Source organism: Gasterosteus aculeatus, chromosome 18 (genome assembly GCF_964276395.1).
Source record: "Gasterosteus aculeatus chromosome 18, fGasAcu3.hap1.1, whole genome shotgun sequence".
Classification (NCBI taxonomy): domain Eukaryota; kingdom Metazoa; phylum Chordata; class Actinopteri; order Perciformes; family Gasterosteidae; genus Gasterosteus; species Gasterosteus aculeatus.
In genome coordinates this window covers 14,185,371-14,203,998 of record NC_135706.1, presented here as the reverse complement: position 1 = coordinate 14,203,998, position 18,628 = coordinate 14,185,371, and the positions used below count along the sequence as shown (strand labels likewise).

The following is an 18,628-nucleotide window of genomic DNA, read 5'->3' as shown; positions in this document are numbered from 1 at the left end:
CTCCCGCTCTGTGTTTAATGTGAGAAGGCCGTCTCACATTAAACACACACACTGAACGCAACGCGCGTCACGAGTGAGGCCGCAGTCTTGGTTTGCGGCTGTCGCCGGGTTGTTTTTTTAAAGTTTTTGAATTGAGAGCAGTGAGGTTCAGACCGCGTGTACGTCTTTATTATTTAAGAAGACTTGAGATTGAGACCATGAACTCGTGTTTGGCAAAGGTCACCTTTTACACAACTGAGGCAGTGGAAGCACACGAGAAGTGTTCACAGGAAGCAGGGGATGCAGTGCTTTCCTGTTTGCCCTCATGATGCTGCTGTTGTCTCACGGTTATGAATAAAACACAATGACTGACTGCCGATACCGTTTCTGCAAACACAACATGCTCCTTCGTTGTAAAGTGTTTAACTGGTGACACATAAGGAGACTTTCTCAACTACGGCAAATAATACAAATTTGGATATGGCTGTAATCGTATATTCCAGAATTTGTCCCTTTAATCATGAACTTAACGAAGTTAAAGACCATGAAGGGCGACGGGGTGGAGGTGTGAGAATCCAACACCCCCCTGCGTCACAGCTCATTTATTTTAGCCCCAATGACAATATTTGCCTGAATCTCGTCTCTTCCTTTCCTCCTCCGCTGAGCTCACTGAGAACGAATGTGTGTGTGTGTGTGTGTGTGTGTGTGTGTGTGTGTGTGTAGACTCTCGCAGACACACAACAGTGCCTTTGAAAGTGTTTCCTATTTATAGAGTGTGTACTGTTTCCGTTGTCATGTTGATGAACATCACATTCGAAAGCCTGAATTATTTCTCAGCGTTCGCTTTGGAGAAATTAGAATTGAAAAATGCATCAATCTGACACTGTAGAAGTCACTGATTACACACAACCAAGGACAACGGCACACACACAGACACACACGGACAGACACGGACACACATAGACACAAATAGACACACATGGAGACATATAGATACAGACAGACACATACAGACACACACGGAGACACACAGACACACATAGACACACACAGACACACATGGAGACACACAGACACACACAGACACACATGAAGACACACACAGACACACACGGATACAGTTCAGGTCTAAAAACAACTTGTTGCAGGTGTTTCTGAGCGTCATCATTTATTCTCCTTTATCTGAATTTATGTTTTAAGCATTTTTAACAATAGCGTCCTCCATCTTTCTCACAGGAAAACTCCTGGTTCCAGGTGTAACCCTCTCAGGGGGGGGGGGTCTGTGTAGAACCCAAATATGTGGAGATGTTCCTAGGATCCTCTACAGAGAACCCTACTATGGTGTCATGGTTCCACAGCCCTCTCTGCACGTTCTGCTCGGTTCCCGACAACAAGAACCCACCTCCAAAAACGTTCATAAATGGGGATGAGCGGCTGACCTTTGAGATACTTCTGTGGTTCCATTCCCCCAACAACAGCAGACGCATATAAACACAAATCCTCACACACACACACACACACACACACACAGACACAGACACACACACACCCTGGGGGTCACCGGTGCAGATCTTCATCCTGCACGGCAGCGAGGACGCGTCCTCATCGGGCTGACCTTTGCTGCAGAGGGAGACAACGCTGAAATGTTGATGATCCTCGTGCTGCGGGTGGAGGAACACACTGACTCCCCCATCAGGGCGCCTCGTGGGTGCTCACAGAGCCGCAGTCCGGCCCTCCTGTTCGGGGGGCAGTAACCATCGCTCCTCCATAATACCCCTTAATGCCTCCTCGCGCGCACCGTCCTGTCCTCCCAGGAAGCCGCGTATTGATTTTTTGAACAATATAGTGGAAGAAACAAAACAAAAAGGAGTTGAAATTCAGGTCGATGCCCCACAAAGGTGTAAATCGATGGCGTTTTAATCTGGCTAAGCAGCCCCAGTGAATAGTCGCTATGGATCTCTTCTTCACAGTAATTTATGTGAGCTGTGGGGCTCAGAGCTACAAGACGTTTGTATTTGGAGGGAAATGGGCGACTTGTTACATCGATTATCAGGAATAAACTGTGCTGCAGGAAGTTAAACACGGCACTAATTTGCTGTATTATTTGCAACACCTTTGAAAAAGGAATCTTCACCTGTGACGACGTTTACAGAACGAATTCATTAATTCATTTAATGACATGACAATTGCTTGATTGGTACAGTTCATAATTATATACTGTATGCATACATAGTGCACAATATTCCCCCAGTTTAAACTTGATCATACACAAGAAGCGAAGGCTCACCAGCGTCTTTCAAATGTTACTGTTTCTTAATTAATCCGAGCTGCGTCTCGTACTTTGTGCGTTCTGATTTAAAATAGATGCTTTGACTGGAAACCCTCCGCCCTGATGTTGTTGATGTGGCCGTCGGTGAAGTGACGGGCAAACATCTGAAAACATGAAAAAGTGTCATCTTTGTCGGAGGGTTTATCTCACGTGTGCCCTCTTCCACTAATTGGAACGCGTCCCGTGCGGTCTCGCTCCACCTCGGCTTCCCAGATGGAAGAAGACGCGCGTGGGAGACATCCTGGAGGCCACGTTAGAACGGCGGCCCGCTGAAAAGGTCTTGAGAGACGAGGGTGTCGAGCCAAAAGGTTGAAGAAGAAACGACAGGTGTCTGTACGTCTCAATATCTCGGGCTTCTGTTTTCCCCTTTAAACCGTGATATTTCTTGTCGTTGGATGATAAACTGGGCTGGATGTCATTAAGAAAACGCTGGTAGCGAACATCGGTCCTCGCTTTAGATTCTGAGCTGTGCCTCCGTCCTCACCGCCCCGGAGCACGCAGAGGTGCAGCGCCGCGGCGACCACAAAACCACGCAATTAACCTTGGAGACGGTTTGAATTCCGCCAACAGGGAATAAACGCAGCATCCCGTGCAGCGGCGAGGACCAATGGGGGAGCAGGACCCGCCACGCCGGCCTCGCGCTTCGCTCTCCCGACCTCCGCTGATGAGCACATTTAATAGTCTGTCTCCCCGTGCAACCTTTTTGTCATCAATGCCCCCCCCCACCCCCGCCCCCCTGCTCACAATGCTTCAGAGGAGGCTACAGATATTCAAACGGATTGTTTTAATCAGCCAAAAAACACATTATGGAAATCCTTGTTTGACTTTTGTGTCTGTGTGGATCGGAGCTGCTTTTGTCAACGTTCATTCTTTCTTTTTACTTTTCTTCTCTTATTATTTTTTAGCACGAAGGCGTTCGAAGGCCCTGCGTGGGCAGATGGGTAAATGGGGGGAAAATTCGCTCATCAATCAAAACACGGCGTGATGAATATGATATAATACAAGCGTTTTGTCATTTCTCTGTCCTCTGTGAGCTCGTGGCTTCAGCGCTAAAGCGGCTAAGTGGGAATAAACGGGTGCAGAGCTGCAGGAGGCCATGAGGGCTTAGGACTTTACCAGCGTCAATAAAGAGGAATCAACCAAAACAAAGAAGACACGTCTGGCTCTGCTGCATCGATTTGGATCATCGTCCTTTAATGGATTTCATCAAAGCGGTTATCGGTAATTAAATTCAGAATAGTCCGTCTCCTAAATAACTTTGAGACTCACTGTAATATGACACGAGCCCAACATGTAATCGCTCCTTTGTTTCCACCGCGTTGCATCACCGCTGTTGCTAAAAAGGCCCACAACACAGAATTGTTTCAATCCCGAACGTCATGAAATTAAAAGCCGGGAGGCTTAAACGCTTTCCATTACGGAGCCGTCACGAGCGATATCCACCACTGTGAACTTTGAAGGGGAAACGGAACCTCCCTTCGACATTAATTGAATATGTAGGCTATGAAAAATGTGGTGCTTAAGCTCGACGCTGGAAGGGGTGAAATCAATGTGAGCGAGGGCAAGTGTGTGATCCCAAAGCCCAATTAGGAATCTCCCCCCAGCCGGGGGGGCCGGGGGGGGGGGACGGGGGGCTGCTGCACAACATCCTGTTTAATGAGATTCCTTTTTTGAAAAGGGATGCAAAGAAAGACGGCGGAGAATGACGTGTACATGACAGTCAAAGATCAGACTGTGGCTTTATTACAACGACTACAATGTCGGGGGTTTCAAAGTAGGGTAGAAATAATGATCCGCCTGCGGGGGAGAGATCTCTTTGTTCATTATTAAACGTGCACATCAAAACAGCTTCCTGTTGGGAAACAGCAAACCCGCACAAAACAGCGGCAGGAATCAGAGCTCCTTCAAAGCCGCCGTTCAATACCAATTCACATCCTAATTGTTTTGTTTTTCTTGATTTAAAGGATCTTTAAATGGTGTTTAACCACACTGGGTTTTCCCGGGGGAGGGGGGCTCAGAGGGCTCTTCACAGGAGGATGGAGCTTCATCGGTGCACAGGAAGACGCTGCGACCTGCAGATCTTCATTAGGTTCGTTATTAGATTCCAGCTGAGGGATGAGCGCGGCGCTGAGACGCTTCTGTCCCGTTAGTGTTTAGACCTTTTTAAAGATACTGATCAGGTCCTTTTCCCATCCGCTGTCACCTCGGATGCTCTCTGTAAAACAGACGACGCATCAGACGATGTTTTTAGGCCTCGCCGTGCAAAGCGCAGCGTGGCTCTGCAGAAACACAACGTGCATAAATGTCCGCGAGCAGATATAAAAAAAACCCCTCTTTAAATATGCATGTGCGCATGCTGAGAAACACACGCCTAATGTATTGTTAGTCGTCGCCGCGCTGCTAAATGTTTCATGCAAAAAAAAGGAGACGGGTGAAGCGGCGTCTTGCAGAAGGCGACGGTGTTGCGATCTGACGGGCCTTCAAACATTTGGTGGCTTTTTCTGCGTGACAATAGTGAAGGTTACACCTGACTTCCATTCAATGCCTTTTCTCGTTTGAATTCCTTAAAATACAAACACAGACACCAGCTGCACGCTTCGCAATCTCCCAGTCAATTTATTTTTCAGCTCATCGGCGCCGAGGGAGAGAGACGCATTTTACACGCAGGAATACAACCTCATCTCGAAGGGTCAAAAGGTCACTGTTGGCCTCTGCTGGTTCTTTTTTGGAGAGCACAAATTCGAAATGACAGGTCAGCGAGGCTCTCAAATAGATGGTGGAAAAAACATGCAAATAATGGATTTGACTTCTTGTTTTAAAGGGTGATTTTAAAGCAAAGCAGAACTTTGCTAAAAGTAAAATAAATACATAATCCTTTTGACTGATTTAGTTGATTTGGATGTATTATTTTCTAGTACGCACTACGTGGTGAAATGGTTTCCTGTTTTGTCCGTTTCGATTCCAGCGTCTTTGTTGCGCTGTAACTTCCAGACAAAGTCAAGTTATTAAAGAAGAGGGATGTGGCGGCGTTGCAATCGTTAAAGACACGTTCGTACTCACAATCCTTTCTCCGAACCGCTTTAAGTGCCTGTTTATTGTTCTCGTGGATGTCTCTTATTCTCTCAGGTCTCTCTGCAGAGAAGAGATGTTAATCTCAATTACAGGGCCTGATTAAACAAAGATGAAATAACGGACAGCTCTTAATACACACATACAATGTTAATGTTTATTGGGACGTCACCGCGATGCCCTGTGCAGAGGACGAGAGACAGGAAGTGGACCGAACGCTATTCTCTCTCCTCCCTGTTCGTTGGGAACCAGTCGGCGTGAAGCGGTAGAGAGAAATCTCCCTCTCTCTGGATCAGGGAGATGGAATCTGACCCTCGCGTGTCCCTCCGTCCTCCCTCGTGTGAGCTGCCGCTCAGCCGCACATTTGAATGCGTTGGAGCGGATGCGGTAATCCCGGTTTAGTGACAGCTGACCGACCCCGACGGAGAATAATGTCTGAATGAATGAATGAATCGCAGGTTCGATGAAGAGGTATTTTCTACCATTTGGGTGCTTTGTAGGAGACTCTTTGTCATTCTGCCAAACCGCCTTGGACTTCATGAACTCTTCTTCCCCCCGTCGGCACCTCGTCATCGTCACGGCCCCCCGAGGAGCCTCCGCCGCTTCGCCCTGCACCGGCATCTTCCAGAGCTCCGAAGGGCCCGGATCTCCTCGCTGCAGATCACTGCTCGCCTCTTTTACTGCCGCAGCTCCGCTCGCCGATAGAACCATCGTGACCTCATGAGGCGTCTGAGTTGCTCGCCGGTGATTTCAGTTTAAAACGCAGGGTGACAAACGTGAACAAAAGGCGCTGCGGTTCCGCCGCGGCGTTTGTGCGAGCAGTCATTGTGCCCCCGAGCAGCGGAGTGACAATGACTTCAAACAATTGAGAAACACCGTGATAAGATTGCCCACAATGCTCGCTGATTAGGACGACACCTGGAGGGGGGGGAGGCGTTCATCAGGGAAGTCATTCGTGTGTGAACAACGTCTTAACCAACCACAGAAAAACACCTTTAAAAACAGTCGCGTGCCGTCCAGGTGAACTGGCGGCGAGTGACGGCGTGTAGATAGCGACGGCGGTGATGCGAGAGAGGAGGGAGGAGGGGGGGGTCTATTCAGGCGTCTTAATCACGCCAGGTTCTTTTCAGTTTCCTCCACGGAGCGATGGTGCAGACAAAGGAAGGTGCAGCTTGCGCGGCGAGGGGCCGGGGGGCCGCGCGCTGCTCTGGTGACAATGAGCTCTGGGATCAGTTAAACGCGGAGCTTCTTTTCTGTGCCAGCAAGCCATTCTTTTTTCGGAGCTAATTAATTTTCACTTTGCCTTTGACCATATCTCGCACCTGTTATAATGCGGTTCTTAATCATAAACACGAGGACACTCTTCAGGTCTCACCTCACTGGGTTGTAAACTTTAATACATTCTCACGTCGCGTGTACGGTCCATCGTGCTCGGTCTGGTTACAAGGCAGTGTTTCACAATAACAGTCCGTGTGACTCACGGAACTAAACAATAGTTCCTACTTATAGTTCCTATTGTTACATCCTTTCTCTTTTCAGAGTTAGAGCTGTTATCTCAACATTTGACTGTGACCAACAAGCACGATTATAATACTGACACTGACTATTGCTAAATTATAAACAATTCAATATGCTCATCTATAAAACCTTCTCTCAGCAACTGCTGAACATAGCCTATAACAAACTAAAAACACAGCATCACCAATTTCACAGTGAGATAACACTCAACCATTCGCTACAAACATGAAATGTGCAAATGATCACAACAATATCAAATAAACCATAACTTTTGCGCTTGTACACTTTTCACGTGTCAGGTGCATGTAAACATCAGCATTCATCTGCATGATACCACACAGTCCTTATATCGACGTGGCTGCACCACTGTACGCCCGGCTCTGGTCGTGACAGGGGTGTCTCCGCCACCAGTGTCTCTGGGTGTATGTTCTGTTGCGACACCGTGGGGGACAGGAACAGACTCTGCATGTTCCTGTCTCACAGCCTGTGGCTGACTGGGAATACTGATCTCCATATCGAGAGGGTCACTAAAGGTCACACCAGGTGCACGCCTGAGGTGTCTGCGATTTCTCCTAATGACACTTCCAGATTGCAACTGAACCTCATAGGACCTCCCATCAACTGGCTTCAGCACCCTGCCTAGTCTCCAGACAGCGTTGGGTGGGAGTGGCTGTATCCTCACACAGTCACCCGTGGCAAGAGTGTCCAAGTCTCTAGCTGATCTGTTGTAATATGTACCCTGACGTTGCTGCCTGTTCTTCAGCTTCTGGCTGACCTGAACGACTTCTGGCCTGAGCAGCGTTGCTTTCGTTGGCAGCAGTGTTTTGGTACGGCGACTGAGTAGTCGCTGTGCTGGGCTACTATCCAGGCCCTGTGACGGTGTGTTGCGGTGGTCCAGAATTGCAAGATAAGGATCCTGTCCAGCTGCTTTGGCTTTCATGAGAAGTCTCTTTGCCGTCTTGACAGCTGATTCTGCTTTGCCATTGCTCTGTGGGTAGCCAGGTGACGAGGTCACATGCTGAAATCCCCACAGTTCGCAGAATTTTTGGAAGTCCTGGGACGCGTATTGTGGGCCGTTGTCTGACATCACTGAATCCGGAATGCCTTGGCGGGCAAAATGAGCTTTCAGTTTCTTTATCACTGTGGTGGATTTGGTATCTATCAGGTAGTCTATTTCCCAAAAGTTCGACCAATAATCCACAGTGATGAGATAGTTCTTGTTGTCAAACACAAACAGATCTGTGCCCACCTTCGCCCATGGCCTGCTTGGAACCTCATGTGACATCAATGTTTCTTTTTGCTGTTTATTGTCCATTGACCTGCAGATATCACACTTGGCTATATACGTCTTAATCTGGTCGTTCATGCCCAGCCAGTAGACACACTCTCTAGCTCTACGTAGGCATCCTTCAACACCCAGATGCGATGAGTGTAATCGACCAGTGATGTCTGATCTCAGCTTGTCAGGAATTACGGCACGCTCACCCCTGAAGACTATTCCATCTTGGTGGCTTAATTCTCCTTGTAATGAGAAGTAAGGCCTGATTTCACTCGGTACTTGTGATTTGTCCTTGGGCCATCTCTGGCTCATTGTTTTAATGAGAAGCTGCAATGTGGTGTCTTTTTCTGTGGCAGACCTTATGTCATGTAGTCTGTCTGAGGAGATCGGTAAGTGTTGCACCATGTTGACAGTCTCCAGCTCAGCTTCCACCGGTGTACTCTCAGGAAGATAGGCTCTGCTGAGAGTGTCGGCCAGTAACATGTCTCTTCCAGGCACATAAATGACATCCAAGTCATATTTTTGCATGCGCAGCATCATGCTCTGCAGCCTTTTGGGTGCACTCAGCAGGGGTTTGCGTACAATGGTTTCTAACGGCTTATGATCACTCTGTACAGTGACTTTGCGGCCATATGTGTATTGGTGGAATTTCTCCATGCTGAAAACCACTGCTAAAAACTCCTTTTCTATTTGGGCATAGCGCCCCTCAGTTTGTGTAAGTGCCCTGCTTGCGAAAGCGACTGGCTTCCCCATCTGCATCAGTGCTGCGCCCAAACCTGTGTCTGAAGCATCACACTGTACTGTCAGCTCCTCCTCAGGGTTGTAATATCTCAATACTGGAGCATTCGCAATTGTCTCTTTCAGGTTGAGGAATGCCTCCTCATGTTCTGTTGTCCATGTCCACTCACTGTCCTTGTGTGTCAGGTCTCTCAATACCTTGCATTGGTCTGAGAGGTGTGGGCAAAACTTGGTGAGGTAATTAACCATACCTATCAGCCTCTGCACTGCTTTTACATCCGTCGGTGCTGGCATCTGCCCGATAGCACGCACTTTTTCAGGATCCGCTTTGAGTCCATCTGTCGTCAAGCGGTGTCCAATGTATGTGGTCTCCTTCTGTCGCAGTCTGAACTTTTCTGCATTCAATTTTATGTTCTTTTCCCTGCATCTGTCGAGAAACTGTTTCAGTTTTTCATCGTGATCCCGTTCCGCTTCCTCTTGTGTCTCCCCCTGTCCTGTGATCAGGATGTCATCCGCTATAATGTACAGACCAGGTACATTATCCAGCGCTTGTGTCAGCTTTCTCTGGAATATTTCAGGGGCCGGACTTATCCCCATCGGCATCCTCCGCCATCTGTACCTTCCAAATGGAGTGGCAAACGTTGTCAAATAGCTGGACTCCTCCTCCAGCTGTACATGCCAGAATCCACTCTTGACATCACACACTGTGAACACTTTAGCTTTTGACAAATCTGGTAAGATGTCCTCGATGGTTGGAAGTGGGAAGTGACTGCGTTTTAGTGCTTTGTTCAAGGGTTTGGGATCAATACAGACCCTTGGCTTGCCATTCTGTTTCTGTACTACCACCATAGCACTGATCCAGTCTGTGCTGCATTCTACAGGAGTGATTATCCCTCTGTGTTGCAGGTCTCTAAGCTCTTCCTTCAGTGGTTTCATCAGGGCCACTGGAACCCGTCTCTTTGGCAGCTGCACCGGCTTCACTGTGCTGTCCACCTCCATCTTGTATTTTCCTCCAAGGCAGCCATCTCCAGTGAACACGTCAGCATACCTTGTTTTGATTTGTTCCATCGTCCACCCTGTTGTCGGTTTTCCTGTTGTGATTATACTGTCCATTGCCATGATATTCTCATGGTGCACTTTAATCAGTTTCATCGCCTCACTGGCTTTCCGACCCAGCAGAGGCACTGCACCGTCTGTGTTCACCACTTGGAACTCCAAGCGATATAGTTTGTGATTTCTTGGATTCCTTATTTTAATCTTACATTTCCCCATTGGCTTCAGCTTGCTTTTGTTGTACATAACTAGTACACTTTTAGTGTGTTCCAGCTCGGTGTCTGGATTCAGCAGGTTAATGGGGATGATGTTGCAACTAGCACCACAGTCTATTTGGAATTTGACCATGTCTTTGCCTAGTAGCATACCAGCATAGAGAAGCTGACTGTCCTCTTTAACAGTTTTATCTTTCACATCCTGTTCTCTCTCTGGGTCTTCATCTTTGCCCAAGTCCGTCTCCACTGCATCCACTATCTCAGTGTCTGTCACAGTGATACATGTTATATCAACATATTCATCACTCACATATTCTGTTGCTATTGTACTCACATTTTTCTTCCTCCTTTGGTCTGGTTTCGCTTTACATTTGGCTGCAAAGTGGTTCTCTCTGCCACACTTTGCACACTTCTTTCCGAACGCCGGACATTTCTGTTTGGTCCTTTCGTGTGTTCTTCCGCAGAATTTACACTCCACTGTGTCGTTGCCTTTCCACTGGTACTGTGCCCCTTGCACAGCATGCACCTCTTCAACCATCGGCCCGGTGATGGTTTTAACGTTCTCCTTGGAGAGCTCTGCTGCTCTGCACAGTTGTAAACATGTGTCCAGTGTCAAGTTTTTCTCCCGCAGCAGCCTTTCTCTCATGATCGTGTTGTTACCACCACACACAATCCTATCACGAATGAGCGAGTCTCTCAAAGTCCCAAAGTTGCATGTTTTGGCCAGCAGTCTCAGTTCTGTGACATAACTGTCTATATTTTCACTGGCGCCCTGATTTCTCGTGAAGAAACAATAGCGTTCGACGATCTCGTTCACACTGGGGTTGCAATGATCATCAAACTTTGTGACGATGTCCTCTATCCTCCATGCATCCCTAGCTGTGTCGCCCATCAGGGTATCCAAAAGTTCTCTGCCACTCTCGCCGACAAGATAGCTGAACAGTTTTACCTTCTGTTTATCATCAGCTTCAGCCATTGTTAGATCCAGATACAGGACAAACTCATCCCTCCAATTCTTCCATGTTTTAGAGAGGTTGCTGGAGCCCAAACACAACGTCTGTGGCGGCTTAAGTCCCTCCATGGAATCACACGGCAGTCGCGCGCTAGCGGCTCAACCTAGCAGCAGTTAACACTCTTCAGACCGGAGTAAACCAGTACGTACTCAGACCGAGTCCTCTCCCGCTGCCACCATGTTATAATGCGGTTCTTAATCATAAACACGAGGACACTCTTCAGGTCTCACCTCACTGGGTTGTAAACTTTAATACATTCTCACGTCGCGTGTACGGTCCATCGTGCTCGGTCTGGTTACAAGGCAGTGTTTCACAATAACAGTCCGTGTGACTCACGGAACTAAACAATAGTTCCTACTTATAGTTCCTATTGTTACAGCACCTACCGTCTCTTTTCGGCTCTCCCTCCCCCCTCGAGAGGCCTGACGCAAAGGAGAGAAAATGACGAGCCGACGTAGAAGACGCAGGAGATCGATCGGCTCCGGTAAACAAGGCGACAGTGTCCGTGTAGACGGTGAGAAGTGGCCCCCCGCTGCTCAACTTCTACTCGCGCAGGGATCTTTCCACCACTCGGGGGTGGGGGGGAGGGGGGGCTTCTACCGGCTGCGTCTGGGAGCTTAGTCGCTGCTCAAGTAGCTCACGAGCTCCACTTGGTTATTTGTAATCACGGTCGGGATTCGGAGGGGAGTCGGAACCAGATTGCTCGCTCTCCGATGTCGGGGCTTCCGCGGCTTTTCGACTTTCCAAAAGAATTTTCACCCTTTGTTCCAGACGGTCAGTCGGGGGGCGGGGGGGGGGTCAGTCGGGCCTGATGGTGTCAGATTGAGGGCGCCGATGGCTGATGGAAACGCGGCGCGCTCCCTTTGTCCCACCCCTTTTTTTGCCTCGTTGGGTGCGTTTGTTCTCGTTATTACACCCCGGCCGCTCTGTCCAGAGGAGCTGAATGGACTGAGGGGAGTTAAGCCTCTTTGGCGCTCCTCACTTTACCTGCTTGGACGGGACGAGACTGACGTCAAGAAGCTTTTACAGGTATTAGCACGCAAACCAGAGGCGACACGCGAACGATTTAAGAGAATTAGCTTCCACTCAGTCTCAGTCATTTTTGGGAATTCATACTGAAAACATGTGATACTTTGTAAACGACCTGTTTCGGGCAATTAGTAAATCTCTCTCTCTCTCACCAGACGTCTATTTATGGAATAGCACTTCTAAAACTCACGGGTCTCACTCACAGCAGAAGAACCTCCCTGTAATCGCACCAACCCCTCTTGTTCCTCCTCTGGTTTCCACGCAGCCGACGTGTGATCGCACACAGAAAAAGGTTCGACGGCGTTAATGCCAGCGAGAAGAAGAAGCGGTCCATCGGGGACCCTGCAGCCTGCAGCGGACGTGGTCGTCGCTGGAGGAGCGATCAGAAGCGACAGTGTTCCCGGGCGTCAGAGGAACCGAGCTAATAGTTGTGACGGCGGAGGTCCTCGCTGTCGCGTTCACCGCGGCGGCCACCGTAACTCCACGCTGGTGGTGTTCCAGCTCTTCTTCCCCTTCCTTCTCGAGGGCCAGCGCGCCACGTTCAGTCAATATGTGAGTTTTCTGTGCGCCGCTGCGGCTTTGACTTCAGCGCCGCCGCGGAGATGAAGAAGACAAACGAGGCCACGAAATGATGATTTGTGGTCTCGTCTTGTATCTTTGAGGTTGTGACGGAGACACACCGCCCACCGGAGACCTTCACTCAGCTTCTCCTGAGGGCTGCACTTCTTCTTGTTCCTGTGACAAATGATGGAGGCCTGATTACTTTCACGTCTTTAGAGAAGATTACCGCCGCATGTTCCATCAGCACGGAGCGGGTTTCTGACGAGCGCATTGTTCGCAGCGCGCCGAAGCCACGAGCGTTGGGCTGCAGGGTGATGACAACTCACACAGTCACACAAAAAAGGAGATTCAGACGCTTCCAAACAGCAAACCGCCCCGCTGCCCACTTCTTGAATGAATACAAGTAAATCCGCACAACGCAGCACAATACGCAGCGCCGAGCTTGTAAAAGACTTGTTCCGCGCTGCCTCTCCAACCTAACGGACGTCTCAATAACAGAAGAAGCTTACTTTTACTGCACATCTCCAGCTGCTATTTGACCCCCACAATCTGTATCAGGTTCAGCGTATTCGTAGTCGTTGCTGGCATCTCAGTCCTTTAAAGAACAAACAGCTCTGCCGACTGCACGAAAACCACAATAAAGGCTGAACGCGGCCGAGTGGAACGGCTCATTACAGCCCCCACCGATCACACGCGTGTGCTCAGGCTTATCTTGGGTGGGGGGTGTGGGTGGGTGGGGGGGTTACAAAGCTCCACGGTACTTTCTGTCCTCTGCAGGGCCTTATCTCTCCTCCTGATTGCAACCGCCAAGTAGTGTTTATGAGTCGGCCCGGGTCTTATTAGCGTCCTCGCGGCATCGACATGCAGGATCTGGATCGATAAGGGGAGGCGGTGTTGGCGGTGAAACGGGGGGGGGGAGGGGGGGGCGTCGGCTTCCATTAGCGGTGATGGTGTGACCGGAGACAATTGACAGGAAAAACAGAACCAACAATGGATCCCTGTGGGCGGCCGGGATGCAGGGAGTGTGATTGGAACGGGCGATCGTGGGAGTCGGGGGGAGTCGAGGTTGGAAAACTGTGATTTCACGCGCGTCCCACCAAAAGGCCGACGTTGTGTGACACCTGTCAGCTCCGTCTCCGAGGGTCCCTTTTGTCTCGAGGGGGTTTCCTGAACACTGCGTGCTCCTGCGCTCTCGAGCGCGACTTTTACATGTCTTTGAGGTATCGGGGAGTCTTGGTGTGCACGTTAAAACAAAGTCGCGCTGAAGGAATCTCGGCAACTGAGGCGCGAAGAGAAAAAAGCGGTTCTCCTCAGCAGGAAGACGAGCTTTGTTGCCAGGAAACTGTTGCATCCGCGCAGGAGTCACATTCAACACTTAAAGGCGCTGTCAAAGGCCTCAACGCGTCTCATGGGGAAACATTAAATGTGTTGTTTTGGTGAGAAAAAAAGCGTCGAATTACACGATTGAGTCTTATTAACTTGATATATTAAGGATCCAATTAGTCATGTACATACACATTTAACACAAAAGCCTGCAGGGTGGTTTGCCCTGCGCCGTGTTTGAGTTGTTTTCCTGATGATGCTTCTCTGTAGTTTCTATTTCATCCAGCAGCTGTGAAGGGAAGGAGAGATAAAAGCCTCCCCCCCACCAGCAGGTTGAATTTTTGATTCAGCAGACTACTAAAGTACTGTTTGCAACGTTGAAAAGTTTACGTTTGATCATCTTGCACTTCCTCGGCGTGGTGAAGCTTCCTTTCGTCAGCTTTGATTTCCTGTCAATCTTCCCGGCTGAGCCGGACCGGACAGGTAAAGGGAATCGAACCCAGAGCTCTGATGATAAAGCTGTAGATTTCTAGACTAATAAAGAATAAACTCCATGAGCCCTCAAAGCCTAAAGAAGCACATGGATGGTGAACAGTCGAGGAACGAGCTGCTCAGAGCTGCTAGTAACCGTCTGTATCTAGTTTCAGGATTAGATTATACATAAAAAATAGACAATGCACAACTTTTTTTATGGCTAAAGTTCACAACCAATCATGGACAATGCTGAATAATATTCCTGTGTCATCAGTCAAGCAAATGAGAGAATGTGCGTTATTGGTGGGAGCAGAAAAAGCCGCTGACCTACGGAGTTTCAGTAATTGAAGACTTTTTATTACCGTTTCTGGTGCTTTGTAAGAATCCCAAAACCCTAACCGTAACCCTTACAATAAATAAGATGTATAACAGATGTTTTTATTCCCTGTACAATTATAGAGATATTCCACTCGGCAACAATGTGCAAACACACAAATAGAATAATAGAGCTGCAAAACGGTGCAACATTTGTTGCAGCGTTCACAGGTGCATTTCCCGTCCCGCACGCACGCTTCTCCACAGCGCCGCTCCGGAAACCTGCACGCCGTCGCTGTAACTTACAATGTGCTGCTACGCGGTTTGTCTGGTTAAACAAGAGCTTACGCTTGTTCCGACATGAACACTGGCCGACATCGCAGATAAAAGTGAAAGAGCGACGAAGTGCAGACACGGAATTCATTACCTCCTCAAACCTATTGCATAAATGCATGAAAGTGCATCATCTATATTCACTGCGTGAGTTACAGTCGGGAGGCTGACAACATGGTGTTTATGTATTTTCCCTCAAGTATTTCTTCCCATGTTACTCGCAATGAATATTGCCTTCTCGTGGAAATGGAGCGCCGTTGTGTAGCCGGACGCCATGGTCACAGGGTCACAGCTGACACACGGTATCCATAAAAAGTCTTACATTTATTACACATATGCGTTCAATTTCAGGTATTTTTAGTCACCCCCCTCTAAGCTGAAACATTTCTACTGTTCAGTCTTCGAAAGCTAAAAAAGTACCAAAAAAAAAGCTGTGGAATCGAACAAAGTGGGCGTTACGGGTCGTGAAATCTCCATCCCTCCAAAGCCACCGTCACATTCACGGCTTCGTCACACGTGGTCCTCAAACCTCTTTGGAATATTCTTACTAAGACACACAAATGGAGTAATTAGTGGCCCGGAGCATCTGTCAGCGTCTACGCAGACAGTACTTTGCATAATGGAGTTGTTGCTGTTAGAATGTGTTGAGATGAGCCATAGAAAGAAGGTTTAATGGCACCAGCTTCCCTCCTCAAGAGGAGCTGAGAAGGATGAAAAAAAGAAATCGGGGGGGGGGGGGGGGGGGGGGGGGGGTTGGCTTCCGCCTGCTGGCCGGGTGCCGCGGAGCTGAAGTGGAGAAGGTCGGCTTCTCGGCACTCTGGAGCACTCAAAGCTCGTTATTAATAATACTCGGTGTTGCCATCGCTGTCGAAGGTGTTTTCTTTTCCATCCGGGGGGATTTTGGAGGAGAAATGTCGCGTCCCAGCGTCCCGCCTGAAGGCCTGAAATGTCATCGACCCCCACAGGCAGCTTTCAGGGAAAACCCATCCATTCATCTCTTCGTGGGATCTAATAACAAGCACTCAAACGTATCAACGGGGGCTCGACAGTTGACATTTAGTTCACACAAATAAATGAACACGACAGATTGGACACCAGAAGCCAAAAATACAACCATTGTTGTCTCACGACTCCATTTCTTTAATTCTGCTTTCGGGCGTGACCAGTTTTCGGCCAGGCTCGGTGCGAGCGCGGTGCGGGGGGGGGGGCGTTTGCCGACATCACCACCCGCCTTGGAGGGACACCGCGTGGCAAGATGTGGAGAAAGTATCCATGAGAACCCAAGTGCTCGATTACCTTCAGCTTCCGTCCGTTTCTCACGTCTCTAAATGGACTTCCAGCATTAGAAGAATTCTCCCCCGAGGGCTTCGATCCACGTAACCGTGTTTGCTAAAAGTGTTTTTCACCCCCTCACGACCGTCGCCTTTTAATTCCTTTGATTCGTTTTGGCCCAGCGATGGTTCGCCACGTGTCACCAGAAGGACGCTGCCTGAGCTTCTTTCAGCCTCGTTGAGCTTCTTTGAGCTGCGTCTTCTCCTCTGCACATTGTTGCCAGGACTCCAGATGTGCAGTTTTTTTTCCCGCTCTTCACAGACCGCCGGGCCCAGTGTGACATCATCTATTCATAGTACGAGGAGGAGAAGGCTCGCTTCAGAGAAAACGCCATTCCCACCTTCTGCAGCTTCCCTGTGACGCCAGGAAACGAGCGCGTTTGACTTAAAAGCTTTTCTGCGAGGGCACCGTGAGTGAAGCGTCACAGCGCGCAGGTGTCTCCTCGTGCAGGGGGGAAATCACACACTCGGGTCGTGGTGGCTTAGTTGGATGCCACGTGCATGTGGAGGAGGAGAATAAACTGCAGCCACATCGCTCAGTTTCCCGTGAAGAGAACGAATAAAATAACCTGTCAGAGATCTGTTACCCCTGGCACGTCACTCTCAGATCATTTCAAATGTAAAAATCATTTTCCGCATGAAGCGCCTGAAAGCGGCGCGTCGGGGAACCGGCGTGAAAAGCAGGAGATTTATCTGCACTGACGGGGACTCCTCGTATCTCCAGCATCCGCATGCAGCAGGTCCTAGACCGCGGGATCACCTTGAGATGCGAGCCGATGCTCGAGAAGTCGGCATCTCGGCTCTGGCAGCAAAGCGCGAGCTCCTTGAATAGACCCGTCCGTCCCTTTCTGTATTCTGCTGTCTGACGACTGATTTAACCCGGCACCTTCCACTGTGCCGCTCACCTGAGGCCATTGAGCACAAATATATAAAGAACTGTCACTGTTTTCCACAGCAGGACTCAGAAGACCCCCCCCCCCCACCCCCACAATGTTTCAAATAGAACCATTCATTCCTTTCAGCAGAACCTCTGAAGCGGCAACAGCCACTACAACCAATCTGATGCAACCCTGATTTATATTAGAAATACAGTAAATAATTTATAGTATAGTAGCCGGCAATCCCCTAAATAATCATAAAATGTAACGAGGACACTTATATTTTTTACAATAATGTAGTTATAAGCATACATGAGAACATCTCACAGGTCTATGTCATAAACGTAATCTCTTATTGCAGTATAAGCGCATCGATTTCATCCATTTGGTTGCCAGAGGGCCGCGTTTCAATATGAGGACCAGTGAGCTGCGTCCCATGAATTCCCGGAAACGAATTACCGCGTTAATCTGCATTTTCGGGTCTTCTCTCTGCTCTCCACTGACCTGCGTTCAGGAAGAGCAAACATCTGTCATCCGCCGCCACATCTGCGAGGCCCCCTCATGGACACGTTTGTAGATCCGCGCACGGCAGAGCAGAGCTTCCCCCCCCCCCCGGTGTCCTCTGCAGCGGCAGATGGTGTTGTGATTGTGTTACGTGGATGGGAACCTGCCCCCCCCCACACACACACACACACATATACATACACATTGTCATCCTCGGGGTCGAGTTCACTGATGTTCAGATCTGGATAGGACATAGTAAACATCAGTATCAGCCATTTGCTGATTATTTCCACATTTCAGCTTGAGTGCTCTTCTTAATCTCAGAGGTGGGACTGGTGACGTGTACGAATACGTGAAAGCATGTGATCGCCTTCTTGTATCTTTTGTACCGTTTGCCCAAGGATCGGCGAGGTGAAGCTTAGGCCAGCGCTCTTTGGCATCGCTTCCCCTCACGTCTGACCCAGCGCGTCCCCGGTGCTCCACAGGGGTAAATCCTTAAGCTGGGATGGGGAGACAATCAGGCAAATCCAACATTGTTTGCCCCCCCCCATGAGGCCTAGAGAGACGAGGTGGATGTATCCAGGGAGACGGACGCGTGTGCTTACCTGCTCAGTCTTCTACCTGGACCTGAATAAATGGATGAACGGTTGTGTGAATGTGGGTGGAAACAGTTTCTAGGCATCTAGG

The 18,628-nt window shown here is 49.1% G+C and overlaps 1 long non-coding RNA gene across 1 annotated transcript; it reads right to left on the bottom strand.

Annotated features, from left to right (window-relative positions):
- Window positions 1-6,481: 6,481 nt before the first annotated feature.
- Window positions 6,482-12,362, bottom strand: LOC144389442 (uncharacterized). The gene is made up of 2 exons (XR_013453513.1): window positions 11,576-12,362; window positions 6,482-6,699 (listed from the first exon to the last, which is right to left on the bottom strand). It is a non-coding gene; the product is annotated as an uncharacterized LOC144389442 (long non-coding RNA).
- Between the last annotated feature and the right edge of the window lie 6,266 nt (window positions 12,363-18,628).